At 46.9% G+C, this 11936-nt stretch overlaps 1 protein-coding gene across 2 annotated transcripts in view; it reads left to right on the top strand.

The window, feature by feature from the left end:
- Positions 1 to 9800: 9800 nt before the first annotated feature.
- The window catches only part of LOC144943788 (ras association domain-containing protein 1-like), a 41602-nt gene continuing 39466 nt past the window's right edge, over positions 9801 to 11936 (top strand). Inside the window, exon 1 of one of the 2 annotated variants that reach the window (XM_078871625.1) lies at positions 9801 to 10119. The gene's annotated coding sequence lies outside the window, so the exon portion shown is untranslated. Of the gene's footprint in view, positions 10120 to 11752; positions 11827 to 11936 lie in introns of those variants that run through there. The other variant, XM_078871626.1, reaches the window with a different exon arrangement.

The raw sequence follows: 11936 nt of genomic DNA, 5'->3' as shown, positions 1-11936 counted from the left end.
AGTTTAAAATATTATATGCATCATTTGACTTATTTCTGTGTTTGATTTTCAAATGTTTTCATCTGTAAAATTGTATGAAAGAGTACCTACAGATAAACTCCTCTTACTGCACCTCTCTACTTCTCTCCCTTCAGCTTTGTCCCAGCATTGAGCCATGCAACTTCCTGTTATCCGCAACCCAATGGTTCCTGTTATCTGCTAATGTGCTGTCCGGAAGTCGAGGCGAATTTATCCTGTTATCTGCACGCAATTGTAATGCGAGCGTAAACGGGGTTCGTTGCTGGGCTCTGGCCCAATCACACGGCCCGGGGTATTGGGGGGCGGAGCCCAGTATGGGGGCATATGGGAGGGCCCGCCGTTCACCTCGGGTCCAATCGGAAGCGAGGTGAATGGGGGTGGAGCCAGCAGGGCGCTATGGGAAGGCCGGATCTGATGTTCCGGAAGGGGAGGAGACAGGATCACGTGGTAAAGGGGATATAGGTGGGAACCCAGAAAGGCTCCGGGTCAGTTATTGGAGTGAAGAAGCTGAACCGCGTTGGGTGGCCGGAGGGGATCCGCGCCATTAGCCACGTTGTTGGAAGAGCTTCGGCACACCGTCGGCCAGCGGTGTTGCGGAGTGGGGGAGCGGAAGGACTGACAAGGAAGCGCGTGTGGGGCGCGCGTGAGGAGATCCTGGTCCGCTGTCAGGACCAGCGGGGTGCGAGCAAGAAGCTAAATAAAAGAGCAACAGAGATCAGCAGTGTGTGACGAAGTCTTTTATTACACAATGATTGTAATTGTCGCTATTGTCAATAAATGAAAAATTAAGTTTCACAGATAATTATTTGACTGATAAAGGGTCAAATCAAGAAAGTATATAGTATCCCCTTAGGACATTATGTATGTCATGCATATGTCTGAATGTGTATGTTGGTGATTGCATTAAATATCAATCACGATATTTAAAATATATCAATATATCGATGACGACTGCATTTCGATTCACTACATGGTAGCATGTGCATAGTTGACCCAGGCATATTTCTAAATATGAAATATAGTTATTGATATTTACTGAAATCACCAACATACATATTGAGACATGCATGAGTGTGACATCTGGCCAGCCAGCATATCGCACACCCAGTCCTTGGGAATGGTATTTAAATTAAGATGCTGGGTTTAGATAATTATCATGCGGTGCATGTGGATCAGAGTGTAATTTACATGCAATACAAGCAAATATGCATGCCACTCATTTGCTGCCCTGTGGGAACGTAATTTTTTAAGTTTTTAATTAAGTGGCAGCAAATAGACCTCCGCGGAATCAGATGTGAAATTTAATTGCTCCATATTTTTTTTATCTGCAAGCAAGCACTGGTGTTTGAAATATAAATATATATTAACTGTAAATTTTAACAGGGTTTCCGATCAAGGATGGTTTGATCTAATGACTTGAAGCTATTAATGTATATATCCCTGATTTTTTGCAAAATGTAAAAACGAAAATACATTTTATACAAGCTAGAAACAAATTCTACCATGGAATGTTCTATTGCATTCCATGATTGTGAGAGTTTACAGCCCATTCTCAATCCACTTCTAGATAAAGGCCTCCACTGCTGCGTCAGGCAATGATTGACCATACTTCACTGTGCTGGGTGGGTTGTTGATGGAATAGAGAGCAGTCAAGGACCGATTCATATATTACTGATATTAGCCATGGCTGGGAATCGAACTCAGGTTCTCAAGCTCACAGCACAGTACACAAGCCACTGCACGAACACTCAAACTTTATTTATTTTATAATTATTTTATAGAAGTATTATATGACACTCAAAAAGTCAAAGTGTAATCCCACTCAAATGAGCACTGGGTGATTTTCAGCTTCACTTGGATGCCCTTGAGTCACTGCACTCAATTTATCCGCCATGGAGGGATGATGAGCTGAGCTGAACACAACTGGGATCTTAACTCAACCTTGCAAATGTCCGATGAGCACTCCAACCACGAGGCCACCTCCTGTGATAATAATCCTCATGTCCTATCCCCATATAATGTCCAAGAGCAATGTGTATGTTTAGTATTCATTTAATTTGAATTGTTGACAACCCATCATCTCTCTAAGGTTGATAAAATGAGGACCACTTTGTGAGAAAGTCAACAGTGGTTTTCCTATGGATATACTCGCCCCCACCATAGGAACGTGGAATATATATATTACTGGCTAAGGGCTGTAGACAGCAGATTTTCTGCTCACTTGAGCAGAAAATCACTGACTAAAATTAAAATTGTGCTGTGAAAAAGTATCAAATTGTGAAGGGTGCCTAATAAGTGCAAATTATGATTATGCGTGATTTTTTGCTGCAAATACAAAACGCAAACTGATCAGCAAAAAAATGCAGTTGTGGGTAACATGTTCACAACTAATTTGAGTATCAGTGTGTGATTGGAATCCGTGGTATCTGTCTGGTATCCTGGCTGTAAGAACAGGGATAGGTATGAGACAACAGCTGTGCATTCCTGCCAGAAACATGAAACACATTCCTACAAAAGTGGCAACCACAGTGGCAAAACCCATACCACTTAAAAATCCAATTAAACAGTCTTCCACCAAATTACACGTCTCAATGGCACTGAGATCTGAGTGAGATCGGGAAAATTAAAGTATACGAGTGTTTTTTGCTAACTTTCCAAGGAAAATGTTTGGTTCAAATATAGTCAAGTCAAAGCTATAGTGTCTGCCTACTCAAGCGAGCAATGGGGAAACATTCGTATCCTGTATCGGGTGGTGTGCTTGTGCTTTGTATCTCTCCAATGTTTCTGGGTTTTACTGCGTATTTTTCGGTTTAATGACCAAAGTTTACCTTTAAATGCTGAAGGCTTCTTTAAGAATGCTGTTCAAAAGCTGAACTCTGAAGAAGCTTGCAGAATCTGGAGCGAAACGTTAGACATGCCGAAAAACACGTGGTACAACCTGAACACATCAAATAGTTATCATCTTTGTTGGCAGCCCGAATCCAGCTGTGAAATTTTCTCATTCTGAGGAAGTGCCTCTGCTGATTTGCATGAAAGTGGTACTCATTTGATCATCCTGCAGGTATCCTTGGCTGAGTCAACCCCCGACTAGTAGTTGCACTTGCACACCTTCCTAGTAGGAGGCAAGTGCTCTTACCACAGCACTGCACGGCCATTGGGTTCTAGGACTGTGAGAGCTCAGTGAACTTTATAAAAGCGAACCGATAAATCTGTCAAAACAAATAAATGTCTTTACTCACAATATTTCTTGATAAATAACTTATGGAGTCCATGTTTGTCTCAGTACTATGCATTCTTGCACCCCGTGGCCCTGCAATGCCCTCACTTGGCTTTCAGCCTTTAATAAGCAAACTACGAATGAATATTAACAATTCTCAGAATGAACTGCACAAACAGCATATGCACTGGAGGCCCATTGATCGTTTTCACTATTACCAATTTATTTGACACCATTTTACATGTACACGTTACAACATATTACAGTATTTTATGTTATATACACGAGTATCTGACCACGTGGTGCTGTGATTCGTGTCTAAATGAGTTGGAAAGATGCAAGTTTAAATCCTGGTCAGGTCTCAACAGGATCATCTATCATCCTTCCTGGGTTGCGAAATTGAGTACCACGTGGTTGTACATCCATAGCGATCATTCTGGAGGAAGTATCGTGGACCTCGCCATGGAAGTGGGGACTTTTCGCCTTCAGCTCGGGGCCACAAATGACAATGGTTGCTGCCTCAACATACCTTGGACTATGGAGAAGCTCCGCATTTACCACAAGCACCCACACACACGTTCACAGGCACCCCCACACACACGCAGACAGTCACACACACGCACACAGTCACCCACACACACGCAGACAGTCACCCATACACACGTAGACAGTCACCCATACACACGTACACAGGCACCCACACACACGTACACAGTCACCCATACACACGTACACAGTCACCCACACACACACGTACACAGTCACCCATACACACGATCACAGTCACCCATACACACGTACACAGTCACCCACACACACACGTACACAGGCACCCACACACACGCACACAGGCACCCACACACACGTACACAGGCACCCACACACACACGCACACAGGCACCCACACACACGCACACAGGCACCCACACACACGGCTGCATCCGTGTCCAGGGATACTGGCGTGGCGTGATGGTTAGCACGCTGTATGTGCAATCCAGAGATCACCGATTCGATTGATATTTAGTTGCATCTCCTGACAGGGGAAGCATTGAGCAAGTTTCTTAAACCCCCTTGTCTGTTTCCAGCCAGCAGTACAAATGGGTACAACAGCAGCTGTTGATCGGTAGGTCCCGTGTGGTGGGGTAAAGTGCGGCTACCCCCACCTCTTCCAACACGCCTCGTCAGCTTAGAAGTGTCACCGAAGCTACCCTCGAGAGGGGCTGTCCAGCGCTCCCTCGACTGGATGCCCTTCTGCCAGCAGTCGCGTGAGCAGTGCATATCAGGGCTGCACCTTTAGCGTCTTGAGGCTTAAGGATTTCCTGTTGCTGTCGACACGATTTAGCCCAGCCCGGGTGATTGTGCAGCTCTGTCTCGTGACTCCTGCTGCCCTTCTTCTTCGTCTCCTTCCAGTGGCCCCCGTCAGGTCGCGTGACTCAGTCCCTGTCGACTCTCACAAAGGTCTCTCCGTGACAATTCGTGCCCTTTGTGGTCACGCGGAATGCCACTCGCGAGCCGGCAGCAGCAGCAAACCCTCTTGCTCAGCGGCAATTCACCCACCGGTCGATTAGCCATGAACATGCCTTTATATACCGAGTGCAGGGCAGAACAAAACAATGTAACATTGCAGGCAGCTAAAAAAAACCTACACGTGACCTTTGCAAAAGTCAAAGCACAGCAGACGTTCACAAATAATAATAACACTGCTTCAAGTGTACGAACTGCAGAACATGAACCTTGTGGTGGTACCCCGGGGGTGCCGTAGTACCCCGGCTCTCGCACGATGCCCGTGACGCAGTCACTTCTAGCCTGTTGATGGTGAGCGACGCGGTAGTCGACTCGTGTGGACGAGCTGTGCACCACGATGCTGCACCACCACCACCACGTGGTGTTCACGATGCACCACCACCACCACCACGTGGTGTACACGATGCACCACCACCACCGTGGTGTACACGATGCACCACCACCTCTCAGCGCAGTCGTCGTCCTCGCTGCGTGTCGACATCGCGGAGTGGCACCGATGTCGGACTGATTGGTGCCCCAGTCGCGGAGCGAAGTTACCCCCTGGGCAAAATTAGTGTCCCAGAAATAAAGTATTTAATTGCCTCGGTCATTTAGCATTATGTGGTACCCCGGGGTACCGCCATGAGGATCATGTAATTGTTAATCTGGAGGTAGTAATCAAAGCGTATGGTTGCTTGGGGTGGCACTCGTCTGTTTAAACTGCAAATCGGTGTAAATTCCTGCTCATGAATATTAATGAGGGGGGCTGGTCGAAGTGGCGTGACGTCACGAGCGTTAAGGACATACATTTCTGGGTGCTTATAGTGTTATGGGGATGGATGGCAAAGTGGATATTGCATTAGGTGTCATATGGATATTATTAGTCCCGCCATAGGAATGCGGAATTTCCACCAGTGGCCTGGGGCAATCAACGGAGGCGAACAGCGGTGCCATCCACATTTCGCAGGAAGACGCATTAGGTGAGATGTGGTACAACCCACCTGGTCGGTTTGACTCATTGTTAGTCATGGAGACGTTGATAACACTGGTAAAAAAAAAACAACGTTTTTTTCTGGCCTGGACTTTTGCAGCTGTGTTAGACTAATTTCAGGGTGCTGATTCCAAATCTGATCTCAGATTTGCTCTATCACATCTCATTTTTATGCTATCGGCATACCCCATTTTCATTGATTTTACCAGAAATTAACTCTGTCACTTATGATTGCAAGTTGTTGCGAGTCAGTGACTGCTTTAGTGTTAAAATATGGTGCTGTATTTTTAGGATAGTGTGTTTATAATATCATTTTATGTAGATATCCACATTTATTTAATATTTTTCTTCTGCAGTTTTTATTGAAAATGCTATATTTTATATCTCAAAAACCTGATGTGATAGACAAAAACTGATGCCAGATTTGGAATCAGCACCCCAAAATTACCTTAAAACCGTTGGAATACCTTATGCCAGAAAAAGTGTGTTGACCAGTGTAATTAATTTGGCGAAACAATGAAGCTAACATCCTGCTTATTCATGTGTTTTGGAATGCTTTCCAACATGCATTTGTCCCCAGAAGTATTTAATTGGCAATAATAACATTAATAACGTTAATTCTAGATAATAACATTACCTTCCAAGATGCACGACGAGATTACCACACACGTGGCGTGATGAGTGACGCAATCACCTTGGTCGACGAGGTTCATCCATCAAGCGCTGATTTAACCCGCAGGTTTTGGGTCACCCCAGACCCAGTGTGGCAGGTTTTCTATTGCGTAAGTCCCGAATAGCAACGCAACTTTATACTCTGGTTAAATGGACAGTATATTGGCCTTTCTGGACGAGAGTTATCGTGACCCCCCGGTACAGAGTGCACGAACGATTCCAGCTATAGTTGGGAAGCGTTAAAACGGAGCCAAAAGGCACTCCACCCCACGTGTTGTGTTACTGGTAGGAACCTCCTGGTAAAACTCAACGTTTAACCTATTCACGCCGGCTTGTGCCCGCCCTCACAGTCGGGCATATTTGCGGAATACACCACGCCGCCGTTGACCCTGGCCATTGACCGAGCAACCCAACGTTCCTACCAGCTCCCTCCGCAGGACAATGTGTTGATATGTGCAGTGTGTCATTTACTACATAATGAGCCAAGAATGTCTGTGTCCCGCGCGTGACGTCACTCCCCGTCGGCCAGCCCTCCTCATTAATAATCATGAGCGGGTGACGTCACTCCACATGGGGGGGCGAGGCGCCTCCTCCCCCCTCCTCGGCGTCAACTTACAACCCTCACTACAAAGGCAGAACCCTCACGTCACGCGATCTCCGTCACGCTGTTGAGACATCGAAGTAAAAAGGACGTCTTGATCAACAAGGGATTATCACCTTTACATGTAATAACTCTGTGTCACCGCGACCTTACACATTGCACACGAATTGATGCAATGAATACCACGTCGCGCTCTGCTTGTCGCATTTACTGCAATACACCCGTCCTTGGACGGGCAACAGGCGAGTTACAGATTATGTTCTCAATGTGTGTGTCAAATATATACCGTGTCAGTGCGCTGTGTGTGCAGTTTGTGTGCACGTGTGTATTATTGTTAATGTGCTGTGTCTGCTGTTCCATAATAACATTGCAGTTATTATAGTTCACGGTGCTGTTGCGTGTTACTGCCATTGTCCACAGGAGATGTTATTTCTTTACCGCATTTACATTGACCATGTTACGGTGCCATTAAGAGGGGCGCATTAAACGCCTGCCTCTGGCTTCAACCACAACTCCCACTCCTCCTCGCTGTTCAACACCACACTAAAGTCCATATCTGCCATGCCTAGGACTCATTCATCAATTCTCCCTGCGTAACGGTTTGCATCTCTTGCACTTCCAACTGCCCGTTGTGTGTGTTTCCTGGCCTGCTTGTTCTTGTGCTGTTACAATAATCGATTTATTCTCTCCCTTCCCCATTATGCTGACTGCCCCTTCCGTCCCTGTAGTGCACAAGCGTTCTTAGTCGCTCTGCACTACACAATTGTCCATGTTGTCCCTTCTACACACAACTCTAATCATTGCAGTAGCGATTGTGATTAATCTGCTAAACACATTACGGTAATGACCCTACCCACTTGTCCATCCACTGCTAGATGAGGCCTCCCCACGTCACGCTTGGGGGTTATTTGACCATACTTCACCACCCTGGCCAGTGCGGGTTGTCTGCGGGGAGCATAGAAGTAAAGTAAAATTGTTTCCCTCCACTGTCATCTGCTTCCAACAAGATAACACCTGCGACTCGTGCCTAATGGCCGCCCATTCAACAACTATCCAGGCTCAACCCCGCTTAGCTTCCCATATCTGGAGAGATCGGGCGCATTCCGTGTGATCTCGGCACAGGTCTGCTCCATGAACACGATTCACCAACACCCTTCTCCTGTACGTAGTCAGCCCATTGAGCTTGATGTACATACACGAATTGCGAGCTCCAGCAGTCGGCATGGACGTGGTGGGTGGGAAGCCCCTGGGTCGGTGTTGACAGCTCACCTGGACCCACACAGGCAAATGGGTATAGGGACTCTCCGCCCACCCACTGAATGATCTTGATGGTTTACTGTACCTCGTTATAATTCTGTATACAGTATAATACTAAATGAGCTAATGCATTATTCTCCTACAACAATCCATAAAACACCTCCATTAGCTTATTGGGTATGTCTTGAGATGTAATAACTGCTTACAGTTTTTGAAATGCGGATTTATATTGTATGGTACTACATATGCTGCCTGTGAAATGTCACGTTCCAGTCCAGCCCACCCCACTTGCCCCCAAGACCGACCCTCCCCTCCCTCTCTCCACTAGCCCCCCTTTGAAACCTTGTACCCCTAATCCCTGTACCCCTAATCCCTGTACCCCAATAATCCCCCAATGACGATAATAAGCACATTCACCTGGCCCAACACCTTACTCATTACCTCCCTCTCTCTCTCTACACCACCTACCACCACTACGCTATAAATTCCCCAAGGCTTTTCATTGTTAAATATGAAGTGAAACCATTATTACTATCATTGTATTATAACAACCCCTTCATAACTCGCACTTTAACGTGAGCTTGACTTTACACCTGACAGATAGAGCCATGAAGATCACGGGGCATGTTTGGACTGATGGGAGTATTTTAGAATGTACCCGTGCTTATAGTTCAACATTCAGCAATGTGGAGAGACTGCGTTGGCACCGGTGCAGGGGCGCAAAATCACAAACAACCCAAACATGTTCGTCAATACCAATGCGACCTTAGGGGCCGTCCATAAATGACGTCACACGATTTTGGACGATTTGTGACCCCCCCTCTCGTCACACGGCGTCACAAAAAGTCAGACCCCCCCCTCAAATATGACGTCACAAAGCTCTGCCCCCCCCAAACCATATTTCCATTTTGAAAATAAAACATGCTTCAAATCGCTATCGCTTTAAACTATTGTCATTGTAGTGCGTATTTAATGTGGCGCTGCCCTCTGATGTTGTAGGATGAAACATTTATTAAAAAGTATATTTAATTAAGTAGAACGTGTTGTCTATATTTATTTAAAGTTGCGCATTTCGATGTGACGTCACATTTCTCAAACCCCCCCCCACTCGTCACACATCGTCACAAATGTCTGACCCCCCCCTAGGTGCGTGACGTAATTTATGAAAATATACGGAATAGACAACGTTTCCGGCAATGATCCTTCACAACATAATCTCTCTGGCCATTCACTGGCCACTCTATGTGCTATGAAGAAGGGCCATTGCCCGAAACGTCGCCTGTTATAGAAGCTTACTTTTGAGGCCACAACACTGTCGGAAAAGGTGAATGGTGGGCGGGGTCAAACGGGGAGGGGGCGGGTTCTGGGGGGAGCCAGTGGGCGTAGACCAGACGCGGTGTCTAGGGCGTGGCTCTAGCCCCGGGAGGCCGCGAGCTGATTGGCTGCTGGGCAGGTAGGGGGAGGCGGCGCCGCGCGGGTCACGTGGCTGCCGCTTCCCTGGCGCGGCGTCACTGGCACGTGCGCGGCGACACGTGCGGCACGCGGCGAGAGGCGCGCGCGCGCAGACACGGAGCCCCCCCCCCGGCTTACGCAGCCCACTGAGATATGCGACGGCCCCGGGTACGTGCTCAGCATCGGGCGTCTTGCTTGGCCTCTGTACAGCAGGCAGCAGCACAAGCCGGCTAATGCCGAGTGGCCGATACGGTCGTGAGCGCACCAATATTGGTTGTTTGGCTGCTACGGAGACGACTGCTGCTGCTGCTACAATCGACTGCCGCTCTCTCCTCCCATTGCCAAGAGGCTGCGAAGACAAACCTGGGATTATTTTTCCTGCACCAGGCTCAACGTTTCTGTATGCAGGTGAGTGCGTGATTGATACAGAATTACAACTGAAATTCACGATCCTCGTTTACCATTGCACCTAACACAGCCCTGCTAACAATCCACCGCTGGATGAAGTAAATATAATCCACGCAGCGAGCGGTTTCGGCTGGTTATTTGACCATACAGTACTTAACTTCACCTGGTCAGTGTTGGTTAGTGAAGATGGTTAAGGCATAGACGTGTGAGCATAGCATAGTATAATAATTGTTTGAGTTGAACTATCCGCCCACCAACCGCCACGTAACCTATACCACATGTTATACAATGGTGGTAATTTCCATGAATATCGTCACAACACCTTCATTGTTGTCAACTTCATGGTGACATCATCGGTGTCACGCCCCGTGCGATGGACTTTAGACACCCAGGTGCTGCAGGTGCGGCGTGTGCATTGACGTCTTCTGTTCACGTTCTACTCCCACGTCGCTGTGTCCTATATCCACGTGGGCTGTGATGGGCTGTTTGGATGATGTGTACAAGTGAGTGCCTATTTGTTGTGTTTGTGAAGTTGCAGTGTATGGGCTATAAGTATGTGATTTGTGCATATTCCGTAAGTGTGCAATGTGTAATCGTAGTTTGTGCACATGCAAGTGTGTGTATATGTGTGCCCGTGTGCTGTGAATGTGCTGAATGTGTGAATTAAATGTGCACACTATACAACACGTGCTGGGAATGTCTGTGCTGTACGTGTGGGTGCTGTGAATGTGTTTGGTGCTTTCTGTGCTCGTTGTGTTGTGGATGTCCCGTGTGTTGTTCAAGTCTCCACGCGTCTGTTGTTTGTGGTGTGAATCTGCATGTGTTGTACATATGTGAATGGTGTATGTTGTATGTGCTCGCTATGTTGTGAATGTGTTTTACATGTCACTGTTTATGCCCTCTAGATGTACCATAATGTGCTTACTGTATGCCCAATATGTGTGATTAATGTAGTTGGTTTGGTACTGTATACCAGGATGGCTGTCAATACATTAAAAGCTGTGTCCATGTGCGCTCTGCACCATTGGCCTGCACGTCTGTTGTCATTGCATGCGCTTCTCTATGAAGCGATGTGCCTGCTAAATGTGTGTGCTCTGAATGTAATTACTGAAGTGACTTGTAAATGTGCTCAATGCCCATGTGTGCTCTGGTATTGCGTTAAGTCTCCATATGTGGCCGAGTCGTGTGTGTGTGTATACACGTTTGGTCGTTTGCTTTGAATTTGATGGATAGATGCATGGGTTGTACTCTTTGCATTGCTGTAACTTAATGTGTATTGTGTGTGCTGTGTATGTGCTGTGTGCGTGCTGTGTGTGTGCTATGAGTGTGTCTTGTATGTGACATGAATGCGTGTCTCATCTCTGCTGTAAGTAGAACATCATACACTGCATGACAGAGTATGTGTTGTGTCTACGTGCAGAACGTGATGTGCTGGAAACAATGCGAACACACTGTTTGTGCTGGCGATAGTGGACGACAAGTCCCTCTTCACCTAAATAATATCCTCCACAAAACACTGGTATAGGGACTTCACGACCACCTTGTATGTTCAGCAATTTTTTAACATTGTATGTGCTGTATTGTATTTTGCTACGGTGTGTGTGCCTCCCCTAGGTGCAGTTTGTAAACATCGCCACTAGGGAGACAAAGGCGGCCGGGCGTGGTGCTGGCCACCCACCCCCTCGTGTGCCGTGCCGGGCTTCATAGGTGCTACTCGCTAACAGCACTTGCCCCTACAGTCTGTTAAGGTTATCCGGGGGCTCTTTGTCTAAGTCCAGCATATCCACGTTCATTCCCTTTGTTATTCCACTGCTGCA

The sequence above is a fragment of the Lampetra fluviatilis genome, chromosome 32 (genome assembly GCF_964198595.1).
Source record: "Lampetra fluviatilis chromosome 32, kcLamFluv1.1, whole genome shotgun sequence".
NCBI lineage: Eukaryota > Metazoa > Chordata > Hyperoartia > Petromyzontiformes > Petromyzontidae > Lampetra > Lampetra fluviatilis.
This window is presented reverse-complemented; position numbering and strand designations above follow the sequence as displayed.